The sequence below is a fragment of the Symphalangus syndactylus genome, chromosome X (assembly GCF_028878055.3).
Source record: "Symphalangus syndactylus isolate Jambi chromosome X, NHGRI_mSymSyn1-v2.1_pri, whole genome shotgun sequence".
Taxonomy (NCBI): Eukaryota; Metazoa; Chordata; class Mammalia; order Primates; family Hylobatidae; genus Symphalangus; species Symphalangus syndactylus.
The window spans coordinates 77930378-77936758 of NC_072447.2; positions in this window are offsets into that span (position 1 = coordinate 77930378).

Here is a 6381-nt window from a genome sequence, read left to right on the forward strand (position 1 = left end):
CTTTTCTTCTTTATTAGTCTTGCTAGCGGTCTATCAGTTTTGTTGATCTTCAAAAAACCAGCTCCTGGATTCATTGATTTTTTGAATGTTTTTTTGCGTCTCTGTTTCCTTCAGTTCCATTCTAATCTTAGTTATTTCTTGCCTTCCACTAGCTTTTGAATGTGTTTGCTCTTGCTTCTGTAGTTCTTTTAATTGTGATGTTAGGGTGTCAATTTTAGATCTTTCCTTCTTTCTCTTGTGGGCATTTAGTGCTATAAATTTCCCTCTACACACTGCTTTGAATGTGTCCCAGAGATTCTGGTATGTTGTGTCTTTGTTCTCACTGGTTTCAAAGAACATCTTTATTTCTGCCTTCATTTCGTTATGTACCCAGTAGTCATTCAGGAGCAGGTTGTTCAGTGCCATGTAGTTGAGTGGTTTTGAGTGAGTTTCTTAATTCTGAGTTCTAGTTTGATTGCACTGTGGTCTGAGAGACAGTTTGTTATAATTTCTGTTCTTTTCCATTTGCTGAGGAGTGCTTTATTTCCAACTATGTGGTCAATTTTGGAATAGGTGTGGTGTGGTGCTGAAAAGAATATATATTCTGTTTATTTGGGGTGGAGAGTTCTGTAGATGTCTATTAGCTCCGCTTGGTGCAGAGCTGAGTTCAATTCCTGGATATCCTTGTTAACCTTCTGTCTTGTTGACCTGTCTAATGTTGACAGTGGGGTGTTAAAGTCTCCCATAATTATTGTGTGGGAGTCTAAGTCTCTTTGTAGGTCACTAAGGACTTGCTTTATGAATCTGGGTGCTCCTGTATTGGGTGCATATATATTTAGGACAGTTAGTTCTTCTTGTTGAATTGATCCCTTTACCATTATGTAATGGCTTTCTTTGTCTCTTTTGATCTTTGTTGGTTTAAAGTCTGTTTTATCAGAGACTAGGATTGCAACCCCTGCCTTTTTTTGTTTCCATTTGCTTGTTAGATCTTCCTCCATCTCTTTATTTTGAGCCTATGTGTGTCACTGCACGTGAGATGGGTTTCCTGAATACAGCACACTGATGGGTCTTGACTCTTTATCCAATTTGCCAGTCTGTGCCTTTTAATTGGAGCATTTAGCCCATTTACATTTGAGGTTAGTATTGTTATGTGTGAATTTGATCCTGTCATTATGATGTTAGCTGGCTATTTTGCTCATTAGTTGATGTAGTTTCTTCCTAGCCTTGATGGCCTTTACAATTTGGTATGTTTTTGCAGTGGCTGGTACCAGTTGTTCTTTTCCATGTTTAGTGCTTCCTTCAGGAGCTCTTTTAGGGCAGGCCTGGTGGTGACAAATTCTCTCAGCATTTGCTTGTCTGTAAAGGATTTTATTTCTACTTCACTTATGAAGCTTAATTTGGCTGGATATGAAATTCTGGGTTGAATATTCTTTTCTTTAAGAATGTTGAATATTGGCCCCCACTGTCTTCTGGCTTATAGAGTTTCTGCCGAGAGATCCACTGTTAGTCTGATGGGCTTCCCTTTGTGGGTAACCCGACCTTTCTCTCTGGCTGCCCTTAACATTTTTTCCTTCATTTCAACTTTGTTGAATCTGACAATTATGTGTCTTGGAGTTGCTCTTCTCGAGGAGTATCTTTGTGGCATTCTCTGTATTTCCTGAATTTCAATGTTGGCCTGCCTTGCTAGATTGGGGAAGTTCTCCCGGATAATATCCTGCAGAGTGTTTTACAACTTGATTCCATTCTCCCTGTCACTTTCAGGTACACCAATCAGACGTAGATTTGGTCTTTTCACACAGTCCCATATTTCTTGGAGGCTTTGTTCATTTCTTTTTATTCTTTCTTCTCTAAACTTCTCTTCACACTTCATTCATTTCATCTTCCATTGCTGATATGCTTTCTTCCAGTTGATCACATCGGTTACTGAGGCTTGTGCATTCATCATGTAGTTCTCATGCTGTGGTCTTCAGCTCCATCAGGTCCTTTAAAGACTTCTCTGCATTGGTTATTCTAGTTCTCCATTTGTCTAATTTTTTTTTAAAGTTTTTAACTTCTTTGCCATTGGTTCCAACTTCCTCCTTTAGCTCAGAGTAGTTTGATCTTCTGAAGCCTTCCTCTGTCAACTCGTCAAAGTCATTCTCTGTCCAGCTTTGTTCCATTGCTGGTGAGGAGCTGTGTTCCTTTGGAGGAGGAGAGGCACTCTGATTTTTAGAGTTTCCGGTTTTTCTGCTCTGTTTTTTCCCCATCTTTGTGGTTTTATCTACCTTTGGCCTTTGATGATGGTGACACGCAGATTGGTTTTTGGTGTGGATGTCTTTTCTGTTTGTTAGTTTTCCTTCTAACAGTCAGGACCCTCAGCTGCAGGTCTGTTGGAGTTTACTGGAGGTCCACTCCAGACCCTGTTTGCCTGGGTATCAGCAGCGGTGGCTGCAGAACAGCGGATATTGGTGAACCGCAAATGCTGCTGCCTGATCGTTCCTCTGGAAGTTTTGTCTCAGAGGAGTACCCAGCCGTGTGAGGTGTCAGTCCACCCCTACTCGGGGGTGCCTCCCAGTTAGGCTACTCAGGAGTCAGGGACCCACTTGAGGAGGCCGTCTGCCCATTCTCAGATCTCAAGCTGCGTGCTGAGAGAACCACTACTCTCTTCAAAGCTGTCAGACAGGGACATTTAAGTCTGCAGAGTTTATTGCAGTCTTTTGTTTGTCTGTGCCCTGCCCCCAGAGGTGGAGCCTACAGAGGCAGGCAGGCCTCCTTCAGCTGTGGTGGGCTCCACCCAGTTTGAGTTTCCTGGCCGCTTTGTTTACCTAAGCAAGCCTGAGCAATGGCAGGCGCCCCTCCCCCAGCCTCGCTGCTGCCTTGCAGTTTGATCTCAGACTGCTGTGCTAGCAATGAGCAAGGTTCCGTGGGCGTAGGACCCTCATAGCCAGGTGTGGGATATAGTCTCCTGGTGTGCCGTTTGTTAAGCCCGTTGGAAGAGCACAGTATTAGGGTGGGAGTGACCCGATTTTCCAGGTGCCATCTTTCACCCCTTTCTCTGACTAGGAAAGGGAATTCCCTGACCCCTTGTGCTTCCTGGGTGAGGCAATGCCTCGCCCTGCTTCGGCTCACGCGTGGTGTGCTGCACCCACTGTCCTGCACCCACTGTCTGGCACTCCCCAGTGAGATGAACCTAGTACCTCAGTTGGAAATGCAGAAATCACCTGTCTTCTGGGTTGCTCATGCTGGGAGCTGTAGACTGGAGCTGTTCCTATTAGGCCATCTTGGCTTCACCTGGCAGAAGAAATTTCTAAGTGGCAAAGTGTTCAAGAGGAAACAGAGTATAAAGGTTTGAAAAATTTGCAGCCTGACAATGAGACTGAAAAGGAAAACCCATTTTCTGAGGAGAAATTCAAGCCGGCTGCAGAAATTTGCATAAGTAACAGAAAGCCAAAATATTAATCATCAAGACAATGGGGAAAATGTCTCCAGGGCATGTCAGAAACCTTAGCGGCAGCCCCTCCCATCACAGGCCTGGAGGCCTAGGAGGAAAAAGTGGTTTAGTGGGCTGGGCTCAGGGCCCCTCTGCTGTGTGCAGTCTAAGAACTTGGTGCCTGGTGTCCCAGCTACTCCAGTTATGGCTAAAAGGGGCAAGGTACAGCTGCGGCTGTGCTTCAGAGGGTGCAAACTCCAAGCTTTGGAAGCTTCCATGTGGTGTTGGGCCTTTGGGTACACAGAAGTCAAGAATCAAGGTTTGGGAACCTCCACCTAGATTGCAGAGGATGTATGGAAATGCCTGCATGTCCAGGCAGAAGTTTGCTGAAGGGACAGGGCCCTCATGGAGAACCTCAGCTAGGGCAGTGCAGAAGAGAAATGTGGGATTGAAGCCCCAACACAGAGTCCCCACTGGAGCGCTGCCTAGTGGAGCTGTGAGAAGAGGGCCACCATCCTCCAGACCACAGAATGGTAGATCCATCCACAGCTTGCACCATGTACCTGGAAAAGCCACAGACATTCAATGCCAGCCTGTGAAAGAAGCCAGGAGGGGAGCTGTACCTTGCAAAGCCACAGGCGCAGGGCTGCCCAAGACCATGGGAGCCCACCTCCCAAGTCAGTATGACCTGGATGTGAGACATGGAGTCAAAAGAGATCATTTTGGAACTTTAAGGTTTAATGACTGCCTAATTGGATTTAGGACTTGCATGGAGTCGGTAGCCCCTTTGTTTTGTCCAATTTCTCCCATTTGGAACAGGTGTATTTACCCAATGCCTGTACCCCATTATATCTAGGAAGTAACTAACTTGCTTTTGATTTTACAGGCTTATAGGCAGAAGAGACTTGCCTTGTCTCAGATGGGACTTTGGATTTAGACTTTTGAGTTAATGCTGGAATGAGTTAAGACTTTGGAGCAGCCAGGTGCAGTGGCTCACCCCTGTAATCCCAGCACTTTGGGAGGCCAAGGCAGGTGGATCATCTGAGGTCAGGAGTTCGAGACCAGCCTGGCCAACATGGTGAAACCCCATGTCTACTAAAAACACAAAAATTAGCCAATTGTTGTAATTGTACCATTGCACTCCAGCCTGGGTGACAGATTGCACCATTGCACTCCAGCCTGCATGACAGAGTGAGACTCTGTCTCAAAAAATAAAAAAGACTTCAGGGGACTGTTGGAAGGGCATGGTTGTGTTTTGAAATGTGAGGACATGAGATTTGGGAGGGGCCAGGGGCAGAATGATGGTTTGGCTGTGTTTTTACCCAAATCTCATCTTGAATTGTAATTTCCATAATCCCCATGTGTCATGGAAGGGATGTAGTGAGAGTTTTTTATTTTTATTTTTTATTTTTGAGACAGAGTCCTGCTCAGTCTCCCAGGCTGGAGTGCAGTGGTGCAGTCTCGGCTCACTGCAACCTCTGCCTCCCAGGCTCAAGCCATTCTCTTGCCTCAGCCTCCTGAGTACCTGGGATTACAGGCACCCGCCACCATGCCAGGCTAATTTTTGTATTTTTAGTAGAGACAGGGTTTCTCCATGTTGGCCAGGCTGGCCTTGAACTCCTGACCTCAGGTGATCCACCTGCCTAGGCCTCCCAAAGTGCTAGGATTACAGGCATGAGCCACTGCGCCTGGCTGAGAGGTAATTTAATCATGGGGGTGGTTACCCTCATGCTGTTCTTGTGATAGTGAGTGAGTTCTCCTGAGATCTGATGATTTCATAAGGGGCTTTTCCCCTCTTCACTCATTATTCTCCTTCCTGCTGCCATGTCAAGAAGGATGTGTTTGCTTCCTCTTCCACCACGATTGTAAGTTTCCAGAGGCTTCCCAAGCCATGCTGAACTGTGAGTCAATTAAACCTCTTTCCTTTAAAAACTACCCAGTCTCGGGTATGTCTTTATTAGCAGCATGAGAACACACTAATATACTATATAATTCATTCTTTTAAAGTGTACAAATTCAGTAGTTTTTCATATGTTCTTCACAATGGATGTCTATTTTAAGGCATCTGAGATAGTCCAGTCTCTGAGAAAAAATAATCCTCCAAAAGAAGAATTTCTTTTTTTTTTAGGCTAGTCAATCCAACAGAAGCATTTATGATGTAGCATTTCTATTACATGTTTGGTTTTATATAGCTAGCAAGAGTTTTTAAAATAATATATTTGGATTTTCTTTTCATTTATTTTCATGATCAATTTTGGCATTTTTACAGTGTGAGATGAGTCTTCAGGAACAAATTACAATGTATTATTATATTGTGCCAATAGGATTTGAGTTTACCTTATGAGAGCCTAATGTCTGAACTTGGCCCAGGAACAACTAAGCTGTAAGTTATTTGCAAACAATATGGTTGCTTACTTTAAAAACTCAAGAGAAGAAGCTGAGAAATTGTTAGAATTGATAAGATAGTTCAGCTAAATACAAGATAATATACACAAAAATAAACTTTTCCTATATGCCAATAACAACCAGACCAGAAAACACAATGGGAGAAAGAGCTACAAACATTAATGAGATACATAAAGGAATGTGGGAATAAACAGAGAGATTTACCATGTTCCTGGATGAGACAATTCAATGTTGTGAAGCTATTATTTCCAAATTAAATTGAATGTTTAATGTACATAAAATACTAACAGGGTTTTGTCTGAAATGTAAGAAATTTATTCTAAAATTCATCTGAAAGAATAAACAGTCGAAATAACATATATATATATATATATATATATATGTCTGTGTGTACACACACACACACACACACACACTGAATACAGGATAAAGGAAGCCTCACAAATAAACAAGGAAGAGATGGATTGTTCAACAAATGGTGCTACAGGGGAAGTAAGCTATTATTTGGAGGAAAGACCTAAAATGTCATGCCATATACCTAAGTGTATTGTAATTAGATTAAAGAGTTTCATTTAAATCATCAAACC